Source organism: Halichoerus grypus, chromosome 7 (assembly GCF_964656455.1).
Source record: "Halichoerus grypus chromosome 7, mHalGry1.hap1.1, whole genome shotgun sequence".
NCBI lineage: Eukaryota > Metazoa > Chordata > Mammalia > Carnivora > Phocidae > Halichoerus > Halichoerus grypus.
Genome location: NC_135718.1, coordinates 105649326 through 105662825, shown reverse-complemented (window position 1 = coordinate 105662825; position 13500 = coordinate 105649326). Strand labels below are relative to the sequence as shown.

General features: G+C 38.3%; 1 pseudogene; it reads left to right on the top strand.

Moving 5' to 3' along the window:
* The first annotated feature begins 551 nt into the window (after positions 1–551).
* On the top strand, positions 552–11095 carry LOC144382656 (large ribosomal subunit protein uL1 pseudogene; annotated as a pseudogene).
* Positions 11096–13500: the final 2405 nt, after the last annotated feature.

Below are 13500 nucleotides of genomic sequence, written 5' to 3'. Positions count from 1 at the left end.
AGCAATATACAAAACAGACAAAAATGCCTGCTTTATTGCTGCTTACATTGCAGTGGACATCAAAGACACTGTGAAACCAGTTCTTCAATCACTCACTCCTTGATTGTCTAAGAGATGGCTAAAAATCCATTAGGAGGCTGAAGAGGTTGCTAATAAGGATTTTTTTTTTGCGGGGGGGGAAGGAGACTGTTGTTAGAGTGTTATACGTTTCCTTCTCCCCATAGGAGAAGCCAATTGAAGGTTCAAAAGGACCATCTGAAAAGCTAATACGCATTTTCTGGAATTTGAGAGACATAGGGGAAGTTACCTGATCCATGGATGAACAAAGAAGCAAAGGTAAGTATACCTAAGAGCTGCCTGTAGAATAAGTTTGTATCAGTAGTAACCTACATACCTGTTGAGAGCGGGGCTAAAGGGTCTATTTTCCAATGATCAGCTACAGACCCTGTAGAATGGAGCTGCCTGATAGTCAAGTTGATTAGCTGACCATGACTCCCACCAAAATTTCTGGCCAAGAGAAGGCAGTCTCAACAAGAGGATGAAGGCGACCCATGGATGCAGAAGTGGAGTGGAGGGATGACACTGGCCACAAGGAAGCAGCATCCCTCATGCCAGGAACTGCAGGTTAAGGTTGGTAGGGACACAATCACTAAACTGAAAGAAGCACCACAGTGAAAACGGGTTAGGCCTTAGATTCCACTCTGCTCAGACGGCATCACTGCCACCTTGCAAGTCTACCAGACCGGAAGAACTCCTCTGACCCTTACTTCTCCCTCTAGTCTAACGTTAAAGGGCCCCCAAACAGCAACTATTAAGTGTAGAGTGCCGTGAAGCAAGAAAAGACAAAAGTCAGGTCAAAACTCCTTCCTCCCTCACCCTTTCAATCCTCTAAGCCTGAGGCAGATCTAAACTGTGGGAGAAGAGATTTTAAAATGAATGGGATTTTGGACTTTTGATACTTGTCTGTGATGTACTTTTAATTATTTAGTGAGACAGAAAAACCTTGGGACCTAACTAAGGTTCTACCCTAGGGGCTAGAAATAACTAATCCAAAGAACAAGTAAAAAAAGAATTAAAGGGCTTTCTGCCTCACTCTACTCAGCTCATTTAATAAACACCAATTAAGTAAGTTTAGCTTGTCAAAGTAGGAAGAAATCCACAGTTAGGAAAACTTGTGAATTAGATTTACTGGAAGAACAGGGTGACACAGCTGTGGATTCTTTGATATGAAAAGTAAAGTGAAACTCCCTTGTTTCTCCTGCTTCCTTGAACAGTTTCTAACTACCTACGGCAACAGATGATTAGAGGTTCATAGAAAAATAATTTTTATTACACTATTCAGCATCTTCCCAAAGTTTTCCCAAATACCTCTAATTCCTTCTATTATCTAATCTCAGAACAGGGAGATTGTGACCTGTGAATTACAGAGCTCCTAGGTAAGAAATTGTTTTTTCTTTTTTTCCAAAGCTGAATCTGAGTATGAAGCCTATAAAAAGTTCAACTTTGATCAAATAAACGAAGTTTCAACTACCTTTGCAACAGGATACAAAGTTCAACCAGAACAGAAGATAAATGAGTCAGAGATTGAATATAGTAGCTGTTTTCACATCAGTTTGCCCTGGTAGTATGGATCCAGGGATATTTAAGACATGTCCTCAATTTATCACAGAAACAATCTTTCTGAACACATGATGGACAACTGTGAAGCCTAAAAACAGAGAAAGGACACCTGTAAGGTCTACCTCTAAAGAAAATAAAGTAATAACTCTACAAATTATAGCCTGGTCACCTTAACTTTGATACCTGAAAAGACCAAACTCATCAATCATTTCATTTATAAAATCCTAAAAGATCCCAAGGTGCCAGTGAATAGTAAGTGGGACTTTGGGAAGGATAAATCAGTCAGACCTATGTGGTATCAGTCCATGACAGACAGTCCAGGCATTATTGATGGAATGGGAAGGGGGAAAAAAAGACTTTAATCCTGGTTTTAAAGGACATACTCATAAATAAAATTGGGGAAATATTTTCAAAGTAAATCACTATATGAATTCTCAACTTATTAGAAGGCAGAACAGATGGAGTTTCATTCTCCCCTTTTCTTTCCTGGAGAGAGGACAAGAGGGATGGTTAAGTCTTAATTAAACATATGGGAAAAACAACAGCAAAAAACCCTTTACCAGGGGAGGGGGGGGTGGGAGGATGGGTTAAGACTGGTGATGGGTATTAAAGAGGGCACGTTCAGGGCACCTGGGTGGCTCAGTCGTTAAGCGTCTGCCTTCGGCTCAGGTTATGATCTCAGGGTCCTGGGATCGAGCCCCACATCAGACTCCCTGCTCAGCGGGAAACCTGCTTCTCCCTCTCCCATTTCCCCTGCTTGTGTTCCTTCTCTCGCTTTGTCTCTCTCTGTCAAATAAATAAATAAAATCTTTAAAAAAAAAAAACTAATGATGTAATGTATGGTGATTAACATAATAAAATAAATAAATAAATAAATAAAACCCTTTACCAAATTTTTGTAAATTGAGAGTGTGTCATTCATTCTGCAAGTGGAAAAAATATACTTTCTCCACTTTGTTACCATCCCCCACCTGCCAGCATCTCTCCACTTTGAATTCATAAATTTACAATATTCAAAGTCTGTAATATCCATCTGTAAATGGCTTTGCAGATGAGTTTCTTTTATGCTACATTCATCCAAAGGGAATCAAAAGCTGGGGGATTTTGCTACTCCTCAAAAAATGAAGGAGGTTCAAGGGATGCAGAAAAAGTAAGCTAGCTGGGTACAACCAAGATAGGCTGAACAAAAATAAAGGAATTCATGGGATCTGATTTTTTTCATACCGAGGAAATGGAAAGAAGTTTAATCCATGTAGATAGAATCACAAGAAGACAGGAATTGAGTGCAGGATTCCATTGACTTTAAGATGGTTTTGACCTGAAGCCAAGGGGTACACTCCCACAGGAACCAAAGAAACCTCAAGAGGATTACTCAAACTATGAGAAACTTCTTTAAAATCTCAGTACTTTCCACAAATCTTGCCTCAACTGAAACATTGATTTGTTGTGATAATATAACAAGCTCAATCTTTTCCACCAGTAGAAGCCATTCTTTTTCAAAGTCCCTTTCATTAATTGGGCAAGAGGAAATACGGATCTGAATGTTCCTTGCTCCAAACTGTTCTATCAACTCATGACTTTTTACACTCTTGTTACCATTACTTACAGGTCATGTCACCATTCCTGATGACGTTGATCATCTGACTCTCTACCCAATCCCATTCCCATTCTTACTGACTTAACACCTAGTTCCCTGGCTACAAAATTCCTCAATTCCAATATATCTACTAACACTTCACTTCAGTTACAAGATGGCACAGCCACACTTTGGATTTTATTTGTAAAATGGCCCCAAACTTACAAAATCTGTGTTTCCTCTATAGAACAATTTCATTCCCTCACTTGTATTGAACTCTTTCTTTTTTTTTTTAAGAGAGCTTGAGAGCAGTGTGCAAGCAGGGCAAAGGTGGGGAGGGAGCCGAGGGGGAGAGAGAGAGAGAATCTTAAGCAGGCTCCATGCCCAGCACAGGGCTCCATGCGCAACTCCATCTCACGACCCTGAGATCATGACCTGAGCCAAAATCAGGAGTCAGACGCCAACCAGCTAAGCCACCCAGGCGCCCCTGAACTGTCTTAAACTTCATTATAATCCCAGACCTTTGGACTTTAGAAAAAACAAAACTAACCTTAAATATAAACTTTCATATTTACAGGCCATATGACTTTGTAAGAGTTGTTCCACAAACCTCAGGAGGTTTCTTGGTATAGCAACACATTGGCATTGTCTGATACAACTCAACTCACATTCAACTCACCACTAAAAATCTGTCACAATATACAAAATGACAAAAATTGGGTATAACATTGTAAGCTAAAAATAAGAAGACCACATGACATTTCCAAGGGGAATTTCCACTAGCTGCATTGTCAATCAAAATGGATTAAGAAACATTCCTGAACTATAAATCACATTTTCCACAATCTAAATAAAATAACATAGAAAATGCCAAAAAAGGGAGGAAAAGGCTTTGCCTCTCTCTCATTATGTGTCTCCAACTCTGAGATACAGGGAATATAATAACCAGCAAAACAAATGACTATCTTTCAACTATATCAGCCAAAGCCAGAATAAAAAATTGCCATGTTTTTGATTCTTCTATTTATTATTTCTTTCTATATCTATTCAAGGACTACCATCTCTAGTGCTCATTGCAGTAGAAAGCAGACAGGGTATTAGGAGGTATATTGTAACCAATCATTTTTAGTTGCCTATGTATGTCTAAATAAAAATCCTATTGGAGATATAATTTTTCATCCCACATTATACCAGGGAAAAAAATTGCACCTTATGCTCTAGTAAATCATAGATCTAATGCCAGTCCAGCAGGCCCACATAAGATAGTTATTGTACATACCAACAAGCCCATTATACAATAAAAAGTTTAATCTTTTAAAAGTAATTAACTTGGTGTCTTCCAAAATAATCTAGAAGATACAGTCTTTATTAAGCAGGAGATGAAGTCATAAACAGAAAATAAATTGAAATAAAGGAAGATGACTGAAAGAAGAACAAATCAAGGAAATCTGAAATAGAATGCCAAATTAAAACCTACATCTTAGATGGTAAGGAAAAGAACAATTACTACAGAAATCTGAATCAGCTAATTTAATCCAGAAGAACACTTCTTCACCAAATGGGGTTTATCTTAAGAATTCAAAGCTATTCCAATATTTAAATAACAATCAAATAAATAATATTAACAAATTTTTTAAATCTGATCATTTCATTAGATACAGAAAAAGCATCAAACAAAATTCAATGGCCATTCATGATTTAAAAAAAAAATTTAGCAACTGAAAATACAGACTTCCTTAACATTATAAAAGGCATCTACAAAATACCTACCACTTGCTCACCACTCTTATTTGATATCACATTGAGTGGTGAGAGACTAAATGTTTTCTCTGAAGATCAGGAAAAGGCAAGATGTCGTCCCTCACCACTCCTATATAGCTCCATACTGGGATCCTGCCCCGTGCAATAAGGCAAGAAAAATAATAAAAAAAAGTCATAAAGATTGAATAAAAAAGTAATAAGGGGCAGCTGGGTAGCTCAGTTGGTTGAGCATGCAACTCTTGATTTCAGCTCATGATCTCAGGGTTCTGGGATCAGCCCTGTGCTGGACTCTGGACTCAGCAGGGAGTCTGCTTGTTCTTCTCCCTCTGCTCCCTGCCCCCAAGTCACTCATTCTCATTCTCTCTCTTTAAAATAAATAAATAAATAAATAAATAAATAAATAAAAAAAATCTTAAAAAAAAGAAAAAGAAAAAAGTAATAAAATTGTCTCTATTTGTCATGACTATGTAGAAAATCTCAAATAATCTATGAAACATCTCTTAGAACTAAGAAATAAATGTAGCAAGATTATAGAGTTCAAGGTGAACATACAAAAGTTAATTATAGTCCTATATGTCACCAATGAGCAATTGGAATTTCAAATTAACAAAAATACCAATGACGACATCAAACAAGAAGTGAAATACTTAGGAATAAATCTAACAAAATATGAATTGGTTTTGTATATTGAAAACTACAAATCATCAATAAAAGAAGATCTAAATAAATGGATATACCACATTAATGGACTAGAAGACTCAAATTATTAAAAGATTTATTTATTTATTTGGGAGAGAGAGAGAGTGCACAGAGGGGCAAAGGGAGAGGGAGAGAGAATCCCAAGCTGACTCCACTCCCAGCGTGGAGCCCAATGCAGGGCCTGATCTCACGACCCTGAGATCACAACCTGAGCCAAAGTCAAGAGTCAGATGCTCAAATGACTGTGCCACCTAGGTGCCCCTAGAAGACTCAATATTGTTAAGATACCAATTCTCTCCAATTTGATCTGTAGGTACAGTGCAATCCCAGTAGATATTCCAGCAAGCTTTTTGATAGATATTAACATGCTTCTTCTAAAAGTTGTATGGAAAAGCAAAGGAACTAGAACTGCCAAAACAATTCTGAAAAGATGAGCAAAGTTGGAGGAGTCAAAATTATAGTAAATCGGGGTGCCTGGGTGGCTCAGTTGTTGAGCATCTGCCTTCAGCTCAGGTCATGATCCCAGGGTCCTGGGATCAAGCCCCATGTCGGGCTCCCTGCTCCGCAGGAAGCCTGCTTCTCCCTCTCCCACTCCCCCTGCTTGTGCTCCCTCTCTCACTGTGTCTCTCTCTGTCAAATAAATAAATAAAATCTTTAAAAAAAAATTATAGTAAATCAAGACAGTTTGGTATTGGTAAAGAGAATATAGTTATTATGATAACCTAATAGACGCTGGAGACATGAAGTCCAGTTTCCCCACCTGCCCAGACATATGAGTAAAGCCATCAGAAACTCTTCATTGCCCTAGCCACCCCTGTGGCCACGTGAGTGAGCCCAGGAGAGAACAGCAGAGCCATCTAGTAGAGACCAGGTACAATTGCCCACCCACAGAATTTTGAACTAATAAATGATTGTTGTTTTAATTTTGGAGGGTTGTATCTTTACATAGCAATAAATAACTGATATACCACAGTAACTCCAATGCCAACTGGCAATAGCACAATTATGCTGGAGGGGAAGCCAACATGAAAAGAAATGGTGGCAATCTTAGCAAACTGTGTTTAAATATTTTACTTTTGCTTGTTATGATGAGCACTGGATGTTGTATATAAGTGATGAATCACTGAATTCTACTCCAGAAGCCAATATTGCACTGTATGTTAACTAAAATTTAAATTAAAAAAAATTTTTTTAAATAAATAAATATTTTACTTTTGCAAATTTTGTAGAAGTATGTAATCACATGAACACATTGTCCAGAACCTTGGAGGGGAGAAGTGTAAGTGCAAATCCCTGAATCTGAAGCGTCATTCAAGGTAAAACCATCTCTGGTAGGCATGATGCTTAATTTTGAAACACTAAGAACATCCTCTTTAGTGTCATAGAAAATAAAGGAATGCCTGCTACAAGCTCACTATATAACATTGTTCTAGATGTTTGCTCTAGATATTTCATGTTTATTATGTATCATGCACTAAACTAAGCATTTCATATAGATAATTTAATCATCACAACAGCCTCATAAGGTAGAGACTATAATAACACTCTTCAGATGCAGAAACCGAGGCTCACAGTGGTTGTTAATTGCCCAGAGTTACATGATTATTAAATGTCAAGTTTGTATAAAGTCTGTGCTCTCAGTACCTAAACTCTGTAGGAAGGATTTTAAAAATAAAATTAAATGGAAGAATATTTTATTTTTGGTTTTTATACATTTTTCCTATAACCTGAAGGGGATTTTCTAATATGTTTTCTACATATAAAGGAAAACCATCTATGCTTATATTCATTTTAGAGATAACCACCTTATTGATCTCTCCCATAATTTTAAATTGATGCTCTAGGGTTATACTAGTAGATAAACATATCATCTGGAAATAGAGATCAGTGCATGTATTTTCTTCCATGCAGACAATTCTATAGAAACAACTGGAAAATGTATTAGAAATATTATAACTAATAGAGTTCATCGAAATGAAGTCACAATACAAATTTTTTTTAACATAGTTTTCCTTAAAGCCAGTAAAAAACAGTGAGAAAACATAATAGGGACATGCAGTATTTAGAATAGCAATTAAATATATTGTACCTAGGAACAATAATGAAACATGCAAATCCTGTCTAAAAAAAATTCACATATTTAATCAGCTACATTAAAAAAACCTATGAATAAATAAACTTACATAATAATTTCCTATATGTGAAGTCTGAATACTACAGAGTTGTTAATTTTTTGCAAATGATTGTATTAGTTTAACTCCAACCCAATAAAAGCCTCAAAGCTTTCCTTCATCAGTTTTTCTACTTGAAATTTTTGGAGGTGATACATTCACAGGGTTCAACAAATCAAAGATATCACATGATGGATCAAAGAAACTACTTATAAAAGCTAAAACTATAAAACTCTTAGAAGAAATCACAGGGGAAAAGATTTCATCATATTGGATTTGGCAATAATTTCTTGAATACGACAGCAAAAGCACAGGCAACAAAAGTAAAAATAAATTGGACTATTTCAAAATTAAAAACTTCTGTGCACCAAAACATAATACAGTAAAAAGGCCACCTATGAAATGGGAGCAATATTTGCAAATCGTATATCTGATGAAGGATTAAGATCCAGAACATGAAAAGAACTCCTACAACTCAATCACAACAACAAGAAACCTGAATTTAAAAATGGGCAAAGGACTTGAATAAACATTTCTCCAAAGAAGATACACAAATGGCTAACAAGCACATGAAAAGATGTCCAACATTACTAATCGTTGGATAAATGCAAACAAAAACCACAAGGAGATACCATCTCACCCTCATTATGATGGCTACTGCCAAAAAAAAAATAGAAGATAGCAAGTGCTGGTAAAGACATGGAGAAACTACAAACCCTGTGCACAGTTAGTACATAGAATGGCACAGCCATTATGGAAAACAGTATGGTGTTTCATCAAAAAATTTAAAGTAGAATTACCATATGATTCAGCTATTTCACTTCTGCATATTTGCCCCAAAGCATTGAAAACAGGGGCTTGAAAAGATATTCATACACACACATGTTCAAAATAGCATTATTCACAATGTCAAGAGGTAGACACAACCCAAGTGTCCACTGACAGACGGACAAACAAAATGCAGTACATGCATACAATGGAATATTACTCAACTTTTAAAAAGAAGAAAAGCATGACATATACTTCAATATAAGCGAACCTGGAGGACATGATGCTAAATGCAAAAGCCAGTCACGAAAGACATCTGCATGATTCCTCTTATATAAGGTATGTAGAGTAACCAAATTCACAGAAACAGAAAGTGGAATGGTGGTTGCCAAGGGCTGGAAGAAGGGGAAAATGGGGAGTTTAAGGTTATGATTTCATTTATGAAAGCATTTTCGAAATGACAAAACTATAGAGATGGTGAACAGATTGGCAGTTGCCAAATGTTGGGTGATAGGATGAAAGAGGGAGACACTGGTGACTATAAAAGGATAACATAAGCCATTTCTTGGATGAAACTATTTTGTATCTTCACTGTAGGTGGTAATCACACAAATCTATACGTGTAATAAAATTGCACAGAACTAATTACATAGGTACACACATAAACACAAAAATGAGAGAGTATAAAACTGGTGAAATCTTGGGGCGCCTGGGTGGCTCAGTCGTTAAGCATCTGCCTTCGGCTCAGGTCATGATCCCAGGGTCCTGGGATCGAGCCCCGCATCAGGCTCCCTGCTCACCGGGGAGTCTGCTTCTCCCTCTCCCTCTCCCCCTGCTTGTGTTCCCTCTCTCGCTGTGTCTCTCTCTGTCAAATAAATAAATAAAAATTAAAAAAAAAAAAAAAAAAACTGGTGAAATCTGAATAAGGTCAACAGATTATATTAATATCAATTTCTTGGTTATTATATCATACTATAGGTATGTAATATGTATAATTCCTGGGCTAGCAGCATTACCTAGAACTTGTCAGAAATAAAAACTTGGGGGACACCTGGGTGGCTCAGCTGGTTAAGTGTCTGCCTTTGGCTCGGGTCATGATCCCAGGGTCTGGGATCGAGTCCTACATCGGGCTCCTTGCTTGGCGGGGAGCCTGCTTCTCCTTCTGCCTGCCGCTGCCCCTGCTCATGCTCACGCTCTTGCTCTCTTCTCTCTCTGACAAATAAAATCTTAAAAAAAAAAAAGAAAGAAAGAAAAACTTGGGCTGGACTCCAGACCTACTGAATTAAACCACATCTGGACCAGATAGAATTATCACTCAGAGATGAAGGTTTTCAAGCTGGGAGCAGTAATTGTATGTGACTTCAGGGTTGTTAAACTTGGGGAAGAGATGGGGCACCTGGGTGGCTCAGTCAGCTAAGTGTCCAACTCTTGATTTCAGCTCAGGTCATGATCTCAGGTTGTGGGATCAAGCCCCACGTCAGGTTCCATGCTGGGCGTGGAGCCTGCTTAAGATTCTCTCTCTCAGGTGCCTGGGTGGCTCAGTCGTTAAGCATCTGCCTTCGGCTCAGGTCGTGATCCCAGGGTCCTGGGATCGAGCCCCACATCGGGCTCCCTGCTCAGCAGGAAGCCTGCTTCTCCCTCTCCTGCTCCCCCTGCTTGTGTTCCTGCTCTCGCTGTCTCTCTCTCTGTCAAATAAATAAATAAAATCTTAAAAAAAAAAAAAAGATTCTCTCTTTCTCCCCCCTTCCCTCTGCCCCCTCCCACCAAAACAAAACAAAACAAAACAAAACAAAAAAAACCTTGGGGAAGAGATGACTGTGTTCCATGAAAAAGAATAAGAGTGCTATGAGACTGTATAGGAAATCCTACTTGGGAACCAGCAAAAGCACTAGAAGTTTTTGGAGACAGTGAAGCTGCAGAGCAGCTTGAAGAAGTGTGACCCTCACAAGGACAAACATTTCTTGGGCACCATCAAGCTTAAGTTCACTCCCCTCCCCAAATTCTCCAGGTGTGTCCTAGGAGACCAGAAGCACGTGAGGACGCCAAGGCTGTTTCCACAAGAATATCCCCCACATGGACACTGAGGTGCTGAAGGAACTCAACAAGAATAAGAAGATCATCAAGAAGTATGATGCATTTTTGGCTTTAGAATTTTTAATCAAACAGATCCCATGAATCCGGGGCCCAGGCCTGAATAAGGCGAGCAAGTTCCTTTCCTTGCTAACCCACAATGATGGCCAAAGTCAATGAAGTGAATACCATGATCAAGTTCCAGATAAAGAAGGTGCTATGTCTGGCAGTGGTCCCTCAGCCACATGAAGATGACAGATGATGAGCTTGTATACAACATCCACTTAGCTGTCAATTTCCTCATGTCATTGCTCAAGAAGAATTGGCTTTATACATCAAGAGCACCATGGGCAAGCCCCAGCACCCCTACATACTGAGGCACCGCTTAAGAAACCCTAGTGCCACAATCAAAAAAAAAAAGGACAAATAATGTGTAGAAAAACTGTAGAGCAGTAAGGATGGACTCCATTTGTTGGCTCACCCAGCATTTTTTCCCATTTGACCTTCTACTCAGGAATGTCCATTTGACACTGTTCTGGCCAATGAGATATAAGTGGAAATCTGCTGTGGGGTTCCCAGGAAAGCTTCTTTTCTTTCTCTCTCTCTCTTTTTTTTTATTTAAAGATTTTATTTTTAAGTAATCTCTACACCCAATATGGGCTCAAACTAACAACTCAAGATCACGAGATGCATGCTCTACCAACTGACCCAGCCAGGCGCCTGGGAAAACATGTTTTCTTTTCCTTTCTTCTCTTTTTTTTTTTTTTAATGAGAGGGAAAGCGAGAGAGAGAGAGTGGGGGGTGGGGGAGCAGAGGAAAAGAAAGAGAAAGAGAGAGAATCCCAAGCAGACTAAACCCCTAGCACGGAGCCCAAGACAGGGCTCCATCCCACAACCCTGAGATCACGATCTGAGCTGAAATCCAGAGTCGGACACTTAACCAACTGAACCACTCAAGTGCCCCACATGTTTTTGTTTTTGTTTTTTTTCCCTCTCTCTCTCTCTTTTTTTTTTAAAGATTTTATTTAGGGATGCCTGGGTGGCTCAGCCAGTTAAGCATCTGTCTTCAGCTCAGGTCATGATCCCAGGGTCCTGGGATCGAGTCCTACATTGGGCTCCCTGCTCAGTGGGGAGTCTGCTTCTCCCTCTGCCTGCCGCTCCCCCTGCTTATGCAATCTCTCTCTCTCTAATAAAGAAATAAAATCTTTTTTATTTTGTTATCTTATTTATTTATTATCTTATTTATTTATTTATTTGAGAGGGAGAGAGAGAGCACACGCAAGGGTAAGATTGGGGGAGGAGCAGAGAGAGATAAGCAGACTCCACACTGATGTGGAACATGACCTGAGTCAAAATCAAGAGTCGGATGCATAAGGGACTGGGCCACTCAATCACCCCACCCCCATATTTAGTTGATCCAAACGTTGCCCCTTCCTTTTTTCCATCTAGTGAGTCCACATCTAGGGAAACTATCCTAAGGAAATAATCAGATACAGGAATATAGATTTAGCTCATGATGCTCATCATTCTGTATTTATTGGAAATAATATTCAATGATAAGAGAAGAAATAAAAAATAATAAGGAATTTTTGGTGTTTTCATAGGATGGAATTTTTGTGGCCATTATGGGTAATGTTATTAAGAATTTTGATGACATGGAAATACTTATAATAATTAAGTGAAAAATCAAAATGAGAAGCTATATACATTTTTCATAATTTTATACATGCATATTCACATATATATATTATACCCTCTAAAACTTAATTTAACTTGAAAATAAGTGTATATTATTAATCTCTTGAGGTAGGAATAATGATTATTCTTTAAGCATTATTTAAATGACTGGAGGTTCAATTCTTCTTTCTTACATAAAGCACATTGATGATTTCTGATGTGCAGCCAGGACTGAGAATCTCCAATATACTATTGTAGGGATGTGTGTGTGTGTGTGTATGTGTTTGTATGTATATGAAATTTTTTTAAAAATGTAAGAACACTCCAAATGTTAAGAAAGCTATGACTGGGTGTAATTGCCCCATTGCAATGCATTTTATATTTTTGTGTACTTTTATAATTTTCTACCCTGTATTATTTTTACTATAAAAATGTTTTTTACTGGGCGCCTAAGTGGCTCAATTGGTTAAGCAACTGCCTTCAGCTCAGGTCATGATCCCAGAGTTCCAGGATTAAGTCCCGTGTCAGGCTTCCCTGCTCAGCAGCGAGCCTGCTTCTCCCTCTGACCCCCACTCTTGTGCTCTCTCTCTCTCTCTCTTGCTCACTCTCTCGCTCACTCTCTCTCAAATAAATAAAATCTTTTTTAAAAAGGTTTTTTACATTTTTTAAATGCTTTTAATGCAAAAAAAGATGTTTTTAAATGTTTAAAAGGGAAGAAAATAATTCAAGCTCAAGCTAGACCAACACAGAGCTGGAGAAGCAGCTCAAACAATGAAACAAACTACCTGAGGGGTCTTGAACACCTGCCTTCCAATGGTGACATCTCCTCCTTACCAGGCTCCGCTTCGCAGATGAGTACCTGCATGCCTGTTTGCTTGCTCCTCCATTGGTCCAGATAGCGGTATTAGGTTAATTTCCTGAGCCTTTCCAAAGACTACAAATTCATGCGTTCACACACATTTATAAGTTCCTTTTATTCACACATAACTTTTTCCCCAATATGAGATAAATCCTTTCACTGTCCCATGTTTTTTCCCTTTGGGCGCCTCTATTCTAAGATTCACAGAAAGCAGAAAATAAAAAACACATTGGGAAAGAGTAGTTAGCTTTTCAAGGAATGGTATGATCAGTGTTCTTTCCATGCACTACCTCTCAGCTC